Genomic DNA, 13,170 nt, shown 5'->3' with positions numbered 1-13,170 from the left:
TTAAGTACTCTATACCATATCATCCTGTCAGGTAAAAAGGGGGAAATCCTGGCTAAAAGGGCAAAAATTGCCCTTGCTTAGTGAGACTATGATCCAGTTTCACAGACTAGGTTTAAAACTAGTCCCACACTAAAATGAAGGTGCCACAGGTAAATTCCCTTACGTAACAACTTTTCTTAGTCCCTTATTGGACAATTCTTCAGGAAAAGCACACCTACGCATTAACCCACGAGAGAAGAAGCATGCTTGTAATATAATATAATCGTACAGCTGCATCTTTCTTTTATAAATGTGACTCTTCGAAGATACAAAGTGCAATACTACTCTATGGGTACTCAAGATTAATATGAGATTGGCAGAAACTGCGTGTGTTACATCCACTTTCATATAATTATTGCACATTTGAGCAGTATTAAACTGTCTTTGTTATAAGCCATGACGGATGAAACCTTTGCAGTCTAAAGATGGCTTTTGTTGCTAATATTTAACTGTCTTCAAAACGTTATTATTCTTATAGGCTGAAGTAATCGATAGAATAGATAGCATAGAATCGGTTTCTATGCTTAGGCTTATAAACAGTCAGCATAGTTCTGCTGCATCTAAAACTGCAGTGGTTAAGTTTGCCAAAATTCCTCCAGTATTCATCTCCAGTTGACAATGATGGCTTGTGTCGGCAGTTTTTCTGAATGATGAGATTGTAGCCGAGCAATCTGAGTAAAGAACATTCATGAATGACACAATGAGTTCCTCACATTCTCATTCAGTAGTGTGTAGAGACAAGTGTTCACCCATTAACATCTCTTGTCTGTTGTTGTTTGACTTTCACATTTGTTCAATTTGTTAAAAGCAATATCTTAATTATTAAAAATTATTCATATATTTTAATGTAAATACTTGCCTTTTGCGGTGGTGAATGACACCTATGATCCCCAGCAGACACAAAGCAGTGACCCCAACAGCAGCGACTATCGTTGCGATTTGGTGTTCTGTGATACACAAACATTCCATTCCATTTTCTACCGCTTATCCAAACTACCTCGGGTCACGGGGAGCCTGCGCCTATCTCAGGAGTCATCGGGCATCAAGGCAGGATATACACAAACATGAAACTCATTAATTTAATTGTAACTAGTATAAAATTACAAAGAAAAACTACTTTGAAAATTATTTTTATTTTGTAAACTGTCTCCTAAATTGTTTCACGTCTTGATGTTTTATTCTACATCTCTTTGTCTCCTGTCCACCTCATGGTTGAGTAGAAGTCTTCTGATGACTTCAGATGTCTTACCTGAACACTTACAGACGTTGGTTAGATGTTGTGTTTGGTTTGTGATGGGATTGTTGACCACACATCTGTATGTGTTTGTATCCTGAGATTCCACCTCCAGAGGTAGAGAGAGTCTGATGTTGAGATCAGACACACTGATGCTGGACAATAAACTGTTTCCTTGTACCAGGAGAGACTCACACGTGTCACATTCGTCACTGAACACAGAAAAGAACAGTTTGAAGATTGTTCTGAAGATGAACAGTTTAGAAAGTCACTTGTGATGAAAGGAACGGGCAGACGAACTGGAAAAACAAAGAGAAACTGAATTGTAAGTAAATCCTGAAAGATGTTTTATGTTCACGCCACAATAGCTTTGAATAATAATTCCTACAATATTAGACCTTGTAATTGGATTAACATGCATAAAATCAACCAAACTATGAGCAAAACTCACCATAGACTGTAACGTTGAACCTCCTGTATGAAGTTTTATTGTTACAGATCTTAAGTTTATAAAGCCCAGACTGAATGATGCTGATGTTTGTGATGGTGAGAGATCCTGTCTGATTTTCCAGCTTTAGTTTGACTTTGAATCTCTCATCATAACCATCACATATAGATTTGGCTTGTGTAAAGATTAGGGCCATAAGAGCCCTTTGAGTTTCATCTATCCACTCTATCTTATCATATCTCTGAATGTGAGTAAGATCCGTGTGAAGTGTGACAGAATCTCCCTCCATCACTGACACTGACTTCACTTCATCTGCACCAACACCAAACACACCTGAAACAACAAAAGATTTCATACAATTTGCAACTGTAAGAGACAAACACACTAAATATGAACTTTGTTCATCTTTGTAATGCATCTATCCGCGTTTTTCTTCTTTCAGGTCACGGGACACAATTGTAGACTTTTCTATAGCTGTTGGAAATAGGAATGCAAAAAAAATGCATGTAAGATACACAGTCTTACCGTTAGAGACCACGACACACAGACAGACATAAACAGTCTCTGCAAACATTTTCTTCGAAAATTGCATGAAAAAGTACATTGACATGGAACAATGTTCAAGAAAAAACCAGCAAAAATACTTGCAAAATATTGTTTCTGGAAAGCCAGTCACAGATGAAACTGAAGTCAATGAAACTGAAATGATCTCATAGCGTTTGTACTGATCAATGGTCAGGATGAATGGAGCACAGTTTGGGGGCGTTGATCTTGTCTAAAGAGACACTTTGTTTTGTGAATGCCCTCATAAATTATTGATGTGTTGGAAGACACGCTGTGATGTGTGGACCCATTGACTAAAACTTTTCACATTTAAAAGACTTTCCTATGCCAATACAATAAAAATGGTGTTAAATTAAAATATAGATATAAAAAAGTCCTAATGTTGAATATATGGTTATAAAAATAAAAACATATTAAATCTATTAAAACACAACAGAGCAACGAACAAGAATACATACGTTTTCCAAACGCTTTATATTGAACACCATTTAATGGTTTGTAGACTACATTAAGATTTCATAAAAACTTTTGAAATTGGTTTGGTAAGATGCATTTACAAAGTTTCGAGCAACAGGTGTCGCTAGCGAGCGACGTTTCGAGCGCTGCCCATCAGTGTGCTTCAACTCGTGTCCCTTTAAAAAAAAACATAACCAGTACTATTTTTATAGTCAAAGGTGCTCTGTGAGCAGATGCAATCATGCCCCTGGCAGAAAACATTTATTGTCATTTAAGAATGATTAAATAAGCTATAAAAGATTTGTTACAGTGGGGAACTAAAGACAATGTTTAAACATAACTTAAGCTCTTAAACTACAACATTCACGTAAACAAAATACGAATTACGACGAGTTTATTCTCGATACATTTCGTCTTTATTCTCGAAATCTTGGATTATTTTTTATTTTTTATGGCACTAAAATGCCGTCGTACTAAATTGTTGAAGGGATAGTTCACCCCAAAAAGGAAGTGCTGTCATCATTTACTCACCTTCGAGTTGTTCCAAATCTGTATAAATGTCTTTGCTCTGATGAACTCAGAGAAAGATATTTGGAAGAATGCTATTAACCAGACAGACGGTTAACCAGATAACAAGATTGTGTATATTGTGCTAAAAAATAAAAAAATATTCATTAATTCAGCTTTTTTTTAATATACACGAAAACTGTTTCCAAAACGTTGACAAGACTAAGTTTAATATGACATCTGTTTAAATTATAACATCTAAGTACCGTTAATAATATAACTTAGACTACACATTTTTCAGTATTACTCAAATTAGGGTATGAAAACACAGTTGAAAACATACATGATAACGAGACAAAGAATGATGGGAACTGGAGTCCTACAAAACAAAGACAGTGTAATGGTGCCATCAGGTGGCGAACAGAGGTGCCACCACCAGGGCGTGACACTTATAGTGATGGGATGAAACTGCCGTCTCCACTCCAGAGGCTGTTTTGGAAATATGTTTATTTCCAATTTAGTCTTTATACGATCAATTTAACCGTTCACACACAAAAACAAACAAACAACACCAGGTTAGAGAAGTGCGCACACGTACGTCGGTAGGCTACATTTTCAGTATCTTGTTTATTTAATTAAAATATTTTTCCTGTTTAACTTTTTAAACACTCTGTTTGTTCACAAATAAAGTAAAGAAATTGCGAAAATATGTTATAGATTATTTTATTACATTTTAATTAATGTTGCAAGTATCCCCCGTTATGTGGTCATGCATGTTAGTTACAGCAGTGTATCTGTCACGAGTGCTTACAGGATAAAGTGTCAATAAAGTACAAAGAGTATTCCAAACTTAGGTATTTTTAATTTAAACAATCCAAATGAAAACCACGAACCAAACATACTTTAACATTAAACACAAGCAGCATAAACAATTCCAGACAAGGACTACAATCAAGGGGAGAACTTGAATACAACAGATATAACGAGGGATAATCAGGTGCAAGGGATAAACTAATAATGAGACTAGTGAAAACTAATTAACTAATAATGAAATTAACAATGGGAGGAAAAAAACAAACAAAACATAAAACAACTGTGACATTCGGTGGGTAGCTGACAGATGTGAGTTTAAAATAAACACATTTTGGCTTTCCACTAAAAACAGTCTCAAAGAAACTAAAGTAACCGTCCCGAGTCTACCCGTAAACAACTGAATGCAAAGGTCATGACAATACAATTATTTTTACTTTCTGTTTTGAAATGAGCATGTGGCACGTTGAAAAAGATCGTGTTCCTGTCGACATTTATAGAGATCTTTTGCTCTCCTGACAAGGACAAACTCAGGTAAACGCAATGTCTGCAGACAAGTTTGTACTGGCAGAAGCGCTCACTGCCCTTCTGGGAGTCACAGTGAAACTTCAGTCACAGGTTTCAGATTCAGACGGAGCTGTTAAATTGGATGTTACCAATCTGCCGACGATTGCTCTTCTTGGTTATGGAGCGCTGGAGCTGTTACTAAGTCCTGTGTCGTATTTGACTTCGTTGCTGGGAGGCTGGTTTATTGGTGACCAGTCGCAAACTTCACAAGAGACCCCGAAAAAAGAAAACGGGAGCTCTCTGACCAAAATATTATTTGTGATTCCAGATGAATTCTTCGACCCAGCGCATAACTTTGACTTCACTAAGAAGTCCAAGTCTGACTCTGATTCCTACTGCAAGCGCGGGGACGAGTCGTATGCGCGTCCGTATGGGTGGAAGCGTTTCGGGCTGAAGGTTCTCAATAAGTACCCTGACGGGAACACTTGGCTGGGAACACGTGGGTGGAGGAGCAACTCTGATCCCGGTGAGTGGCCAGTGTCCTACCATGGAACCGGTTTGGAAGGAGCTGAGGGCATAGTCAAAACCCACTACAAGGCGGGCGCCCATGAAGCTTACGGAAGAGGAATTTATTCAACTCCAGACATAGAAGTGGCAGACCGGTACGCTCAAAGAAAGCAATTCACATCTCAAAAAAATGGAAAGACTTATAAAGTCATCATGCAGAACAGAGTCAACCCCAAGAAGAGAGAAATTATCAAGGCTAAGAACTATTGGTTGGTGCCCATCCCTAAGGGGACATCTGCTGCAAAAGAGAAGGAAATAGTGGAGAGCTCCATCCGTCCTTATGGACTTCTGCTTAAAGAGGTTTAGAAGGGTAATTAAAGTTAAAATTAAGCAGTTTATTCAAATATAAACTGTTCGGCGGTATACATTTCATGAATTCAATGACTTATACATTTTACAAAATCATCTACATATGAACCTATTTTCTGTCATTTGTATCTGTTCATTGATTCGCTGTTGACTGTTCTTAATTCTTTCATTAAAACATTGTCATAAACAGCATCCGTTTTGGCCTCCAAATGGGTCACATGTAATTTACAAGTGTGCTTGTAGCTCTGATAGTGTTTTTTATCATAGTATTTTTTTGAAAATCACTTTTCTTAAACAAAATATAAACAAAGAGTTTGTGAAGACTACATATTGAAAACAAAAAAAGTCAGTAACACTGTTTTACTTGGTTTATAATTAAGCTTGTGCTGCTGGGTTTCAATTTCTATGTGAAAAGAATAAGAGAACCAACCTCGTACACACTTTTAAAAAGAAAAACGGACTGATTATATCAGGACATTATTGATACATTTTGGATATTTTCGTTGACCATAAAGCGAAATTACGCGAATAATTCAAAACCAGTGTAAAAATTAAAGAAAACATTCAAAATGTTAAATAGGCCTACAGAAACAACAAAAGGCCTAAAAAAATATCCGTCATATGCGAACATTGTTCCCTATTCTTACACCAAAGTTGTTGTTCTGGCTTGTTTTGTATATATTTTTGCAACGTCGCATCAGGTGTAGTATATGGTTTTAGAGAGGGAGTAAAATCTTTCCGTGACAGGTGGAGCTGTCACCGGACCTGTCACTCGTGCCTCGCGACCTGCCACTGTTTTACGTGCCTGCCTCGCGACCTGACACTGTATAATGGTGCAGTTTAGCGACCCGTCACAGTTATATTTTCCAGTTATGCGACCCGTTCTCCCCGCAATGGTATGAACTGCGCGTCCAGTCAGCTAATAAGCGTTGCGTCTGCCTAAACTTAGCGTCACGTCTGCCACAAGATCTCTTGTGTGCCTGAAACTCAGACAGATGCGGACGAGAGGAAACAAACAAGGCAAACATGCTTTTATTTACTTGTTTGTTTACTTTATTTCGCCAGTTTTACTACTAATAGAGCACGCGTCACGTCTGCCACAACTTAGCGTCGCGCCTGCCTCAACTTAGCGTCGCGCCTGCCTCAACTTAGCGTCACGCCCGCCACAAGATCTCTCTCTGTTAAACTGCCTGAAACTCCGACCGATGCGGACGAGAGCAAACAAACAGTGCAACCATGCTTTTATTGACTTGTTTGTTTTACTTTATTTCGCCAGTTTTACTACTTATAGAGCACGCGTCGCGTCTGCCTCAACTTAGCGTTGCGCCTGCCTCAACTTAGCGTCACGCCTGTCACAAGATCTCTCGCTGTTAAACTGCCTGAAACTCCGACCGATGCGGACGAGAGCAAACAAACAGTGCAACCATGCTTTTATTTACTTGTTTGTTTACTTTATTCAGCCAGTTTTACTACTAATGGAGCACGCGACGCGTCTCATCTGTGCATCTTTAAGTGTCAAAATAAAAACAGTCAAGTTCAAATTGTTGGTGTAGTCTCGTTGTTATATTATATTATATTATTCATTTTTATTATTATAATTATTATTTTGTCAATATGATGCTTTAATTTGTTTTTACAAATTGATACATTTTAAAAAATCATGCATGATTTTACTTTTTTAGTGTGTATTCTAATTTATACAATTGAAATATAGCCCACTAAAACAGTTAAGTACAATAAAAACATGATAACATTAAAAATCATGATTAAAAAGAGAGATTTTAAGAACAGTGTTTTTGCAAATGAACTCTTCATTTATTATTCATATGTAAATTTCTGCAATAATAATGATTTAGTGGCACTGATTTGTAAATTTGTAAATTAGTCTATGCATGTTCTAGGCCAGGGTTTATCAAACTAGGGTCCGTGGACCCCCAAGAGGTCTCAAGAATGGTTTAAGGGGTCCCCAGAACTTCTTTGAGAAACTAAAGTCAGCAAAAGTTGTAAAACTCTATACTGAAGATTATTGAACTTTAACTTTTTCAATATGTTGTCCTTATAATATCACACTTACTGTTTCCCAGATAGCACAATCCATCTGGCTTATGTCTATTTGACGTCTGCATTTACATCTTACAGACATCTGCAATATGTAGTTTGCTCATCTGCAATACGTCTCAGAGACGTCTCAATGTCTGTAGTACGTCTGCTAAATATCTTGAGATTTGCTGAGTAAAAACATCTGCTAAACATCCTAGAAAGAGCAGATTTACATCCATTCTAAATCATAATGTCTGTATGTAAATGCAGACGTCAAATAGACGTAAGCCAGATGTATGTGTGCTATCAGGGTTGTTATACTTATTTGTATAAAAGTTTAAATGCTTCTTTATAGAAAACATGGATATCTATTTTAGAAACGGGGTCCCTTGCGAAAAGTTAAACATATTTTGGGGTCCTTGGCATGAAAAGTTTGAAAACCCCTGTACTAGGGTATAAATGATTTAATAATACAGCAACGAAATGTATCACAGACACTTAATTCTATTTGTGATATCAGCTTAAATTTCAGTGTGGCTTTAATTTCTTATCTGAGGGAAAATTATATTTTCAGAATTTTATAAAAAAATACAATATTTATTGAGTGTTGTTATCAAAATAAACCTTAATTTTTTATTTATTTTTTCTACTGACACTATGACAATAAATTACAGAATGTTTTTAAAAACAAGATAAAGAAAAGGTGGATAGACCATGGTTAGCAAAGTATTCTTCATATATTATTTGAAGGTTGACATATAATAACAATAATAAACACAATAGCTAATGTTGTTTCAGTGTTGTTGAATTACAAACATTTTGGGATTTTTGAGGCTATATAAATCCTATCAACTCACCAAACTAATACTGTACTTAAAGAAAATTGTACAAAAACTCTGCATCTGTCTGAGATTAAGGCAGTTTAACAGCGAGAGATCTTGTGGCAGGCGTGACGCTAAGTTGTGGCAGACGCGACGCTAAGTTGAGGCAGACGCGACGCGTGCTCCATTTGTTGTAAAACTGGCGGAATAAAGTAAACAAACAAGTCAATAAAAGCATGGTTGCACTGTTTGTTTGCTCTCGTCCGCATCGGTCGGAGTTTCAGGCAGTTTAACAGAGAGAGATCTTGTGGCGGGCGTGACGCTAAGTTGAGGCAGACGCGACGCTTATTAGCTGACTGGATGCGTGGTTCATACCATTGCGGGGAGAACGGGTCGCTAAACTGCACCATATTACATTGGCAGGCACTTAAAAGATTGTCAGGTCGCGAGGCAGGCACGTAAAACAGTGGCAGGTCGCGAGGCAGGAGTGACAGGTCCGGTGACAGCTCCACCCGTCACGGAAAGATTTTACTCCTACTGTGGTTTTACTGATTTTACAGTGCAACAGAAATTTAAGAATATATTTCAATCAATTTAGGCTACATAAATGAAATTGTTCATAAGGCAGAGATTAAGTATATGACTGGAAAATGTCCGAAAAGAAACACGTGGTTTCTCGTAAGTCAAAGGCAGCATTGAAACTGAAATTATTTCAGTGAGATTTTAGCACATCATTGTTTTAAGCAGGTGCGACACAAAGAGACTTCCTGTGTCGATACGTGCTTCGCGTGCACACTCTAAAAATTCCCCATTTTGTGTCCCCCCTACTTCTCAAACCAAAGTTACACCCTTGGTTTTAAGAGGAAACAAATAGTCTACTTGTCACATGAACTTATCATTTCTCATACACACCCTACAAATGTAAAATGATCTCACATATTTAAATTTTTTAACTATTTTTATGTACCCGGATGGAATAAAAGTTTAAAACTAATGGCAGACATTTATGTATATACATTTTACCACACAACATAACTTTTAACACAACCGTTTCCTCTTTTAAAATGTTTAAACAACAAATTATCTTACTTTTAAAATACCAGTTACAATAACCGTATAACAATACCTAAGTCATATGTTTGACTATAAAACTATGAAGCTTGTCTTATAAATCATTTCACAAAATACAAACTGTGCCCAGTGTGATGTAAAGATTAATCTTTACCAACATAAAACATGTTGAAAAAAATGAAACAACGTTTAGAGTAAACTTAAATGTTGAGAAACCCAAATGCAATGGCATCAGGTGGCTGCATAGTAGAAACACAGCAGTGGTCACTATTTTCTTTTTTCCATTCTACATATTGGTGATCTGTCTGAGTTGCATTTACAAGGTTTTGATCAGCAGATGGCGCCAGACACCAGATTTTGTTACACGTAAAAGCTCTCGAACAAAACTGAATGTGTATTACTTAAAATATGTCTAAAATAACTTAAAGATAGTTATAGATTAATTTTTACGGCAGAGTATACAAATATGCAAATGTTTAATGTATTTCTTACAAATATTTAAGCTTAAAGCTGAGCTTTTACATACCAGACTCAATATTTTGTAAGGGGGTATGCGAACAGCAGCAGGTAAAAAGATTAACTCCTCAAAAAATAAATAAAAATGTCTCAAAAACAAATATGTATTTCTGTATGTGGTACACTCTCCATTTTGGTAACAATCTATGATTTATGAAACAAATCAAGCCTTATTTTGAGTTATTGTTGGTCCAAAAAGTCGAAAGTCACTAGATTTGTTGTTAGGTGCATTTTACGGAAATAAATTGCTAAAGGCATCTGAAAAGTAGCTAAATCTAGTGACTTTTCTCCACCATACATTTTTAAGTGTATTTAGTTTTACAACTTTTCTACAAAATAGACCAACAGTATGGATTAAAAATAAGAACAACACAGGTGAAATCAACAGGTACCTTCACAGTTTTTATGCTTGGACTCCTAAATACCGCATACTTCTGTGCAACTAAAACTGCAGTGCCAGGTTTCATAAAGCACCTTAAGTTTTTCTTGACACTTAAGTGACACTTAAGGGGTGATTTCTCTTTACCAAAGACAATAGGAGAATAACTTAAGTAAAACTTAAGGTATATTTAAGGGCACACTTAAGGAAAAATTACACTTAAGGTGCTTTATGCACCCGGTGCTCAGGTGTAAAGCTTGTAGCAAATTGTCCAGTATTGGTCTCCAGCTAGCATTGACCGCTCGTCTCCCCGGTACTTTCTGAATGGTGTGATTGTTGATGAGCGATCTGAGCCTGAGTACAGATAAGGGAAAGAGAGACATAAAACTAGCAATGAGTTTTCACATTCTCATTCAGTGTTGTGTAAAGACACATGTTCACCTGAAAACTTCTTGTGTTGTTTGATGTTTACATTTGTTCAATGTATATACATCTTAAATAGTGGATAAAGAGCAACATTTTATGATTTATTTGCTTGTTTACACCTGCCTTTTTGCGGTGGTGAATGACACCTGCTATGATCCCCAGCAGACACAAAGCAGTGACCACAACTGCAGCAGTTATCAATGTAACGTGGTGTTCTGTGATACACAAACATCAAATCCAATCATCTTAAATGTAATCTCATAAAGTGTAAAGTTACAAAAACTACTTTGAAAATTTATTCTTTGTTGCTAACCATCTTCTAACTGTCTTTGATATTTTATACATCTCTTTATCTCCTGTCTACTTCATGGTTGAGTAGAAGTCTTCTGATGACTTCAGATGTCTTACCTGAACACTTACAGACGTTGGTGAGATGTTGTGTGTGGTTTGTGATGGGATTGTTGATGACACATCTGTATATGTTTGTATCATGATATTCCACCTCCACAGGTAGAGAGAGTCTGATGTTGAGATCAGACACACTGATGCTGGACAATAAACTGTTTCCTTTGTACCAGGAGAGACTCACATGTGTCACATTCATCACTGAACACAGAAAGGAACAATTTGAAGATGGTTCTGATGATGAACAGTTTAGAAAGTCATTGGTGATGACAGGAACGGGCAGACGAGCTGGAAAAACAAAGAAAAACTGAAAGTTAATCCTGAAAGATGTTTTATAACCCGTAACAATAACTTTGAATAATAATTCATAAGTTATTCTTTAGGGAGACCTTGTGGGCTTAATGAACCAGATTAAGATGCATAGAATCGACAAAACTATGAGCAAAACTCCCCATAGACAGTAACATTGAACCTCCTGGAAGTTGCATTGTTCCCGATGATCTGTAGTTTATAAAGTCCCGATTGTGCAATGCTGATGTTTGTGATGGTGAGAGATCCGGTCTGGTTTACCAGCTTTAGTTTGACTCTGAATCTCTGGTCATAACCATCACATATAGAGCTTGATTTGTCTCGTGTATTGATTTGAGCCACAAGAGCCCTTTGAGATTCATCTATCCACACTATCTTATCATATCTCTGAATGTGAGTAAGATCCGTGTGAAATGTGACAGAATCTCCCTCCATCACTGACACTGACTTCACTTCATCTGCGTCACCAAACACAACTGAAACATAAAAATACACATACTTGAAATAGTTTGGATGACTTAAAGTGTTACACAACCAAAAACATTTGCTAACAGTGGTGAGGTAGTTTCTCATAGAGCTGCACAGACTCTGACTATATCCTAAAGCATCTGTTTTTCTTCTTTGAGTAACGTTATCTGGAACACTATTCACTTTTCTATTACTGTGGAAGATGTGAATGTCTTCCAAACTGTTACCCAACTTAAGCATTTTGCATTGTTTACATAATAAAACATAATGCATACATAGCCTAAATGTCAAAACTTACCGTTAAATATCAACATACACATCCAAAAGAAAACATCCCTCATGAATATTGCCGTAATATGAAACAACGTCCTTTAAGTAACATTTAAAAAGTTTTATTGCTGCTTTAAATGTAGTCAAAAAGCATGTTTGTGGTTCCCATTGCCTTTATAAAGCGATCTTTTCAGTCAGGGGGCACGATGTCATAGAATTTCTGCGCTCTTGGGTCAGTTTTACGACGTGTGTCCATAAACTTAAACAACTCAGTGGTGTTTGGACTGATCTTCGGTCGGTTAACGCCTCAAAATGTCCCCGTAATCTCGGGGAATCCGAGCACATTCTTCGGCGCAAACGTCTATGTTGAACGTACGTGATTTCTCTCTCGTTTACGTGTTCTGTATTTGTTTGCAGTGCTTCAGCTGCCGCTGCGCAGATCGATCGACAAATGACATCAAAATACCGCGAGAGTAAACTGATTCGAACTGCTCTCGCGGTATTTCCGTATCATATGATTAGGTCTGCGCAGCACAACTTGAAGCCAAACAAAAAGTATAACTTATGTATCACATGCATGGCTTGATCTTACCGCAGAAATACATACATTTTGTGACTCAAACCCCCATAATAATCCATTTATGGTCATTCCTTTGCTGATATAAACTTCCATTGCTTTATTTACTGTGCATTTAAATACATTTATGTCAATGTGCATGGACGAGAATAAGTTTATTTAAAGCTCATTGCGTGTATTGTCTTTGTCACAATATCATTTTTATTTCACACACCCTTTTTGTATAAAACTGTCTAATGTGAACGATGAAATAAAATAAACTCAAAGCATACAAAAAACAGAACACGTAGTGGCATGATATATATGAGCACCAGGTGTCGCCAGCGAGCGACATTTCTAGACAATGAATAATTTTGGAAACCCATTAGTCTCAATTGATTCGGAATTCCGATAAGTTCAATTTCTCCCATCTTGTGTTTGTTGACTTGTTCTTGACATACATACGTG

General features: G+C 36.9%; 1 long non-coding RNA gene across 1 annotated transcript; it reads right to left on the bottom strand.

The window, feature by feature from the left end:
* Nucleotides 1–10,829: 10,829 nt before the first annotated feature.
* On the bottom strand, nt 10,830–12,512 carry LOC130430359 (uncharacterized). Its single transcript, XR_008907772.1, has 3 exons — nt 12,175–12,512; nt 11,103–11,884; nt 10,830–10,909 (listed from the first exon to the last, which is right to left on the bottom strand). It is a non-coding gene; the product is annotated as an uncharacterized LOC130430359 (long non-coding RNA).
* Between the last annotated feature and the right edge of the window lie 658 nt (nt 12,513–13,170).

Source organism: Triplophysa dalaica, chromosome 10 (assembly GCF_015846415.1).
Source record: "Triplophysa dalaica isolate WHDGS20190420 chromosome 10, ASM1584641v1, whole genome shotgun sequence".
In the NCBI taxonomy this organism is placed as follows: Eukaryota; Metazoa; Chordata; class Actinopteri; order Cypriniformes; family Nemacheilidae; genus Triplophysa; species Triplophysa dalaica.
This window is presented reverse-complemented; position numbering and strand designations above follow the sequence as displayed.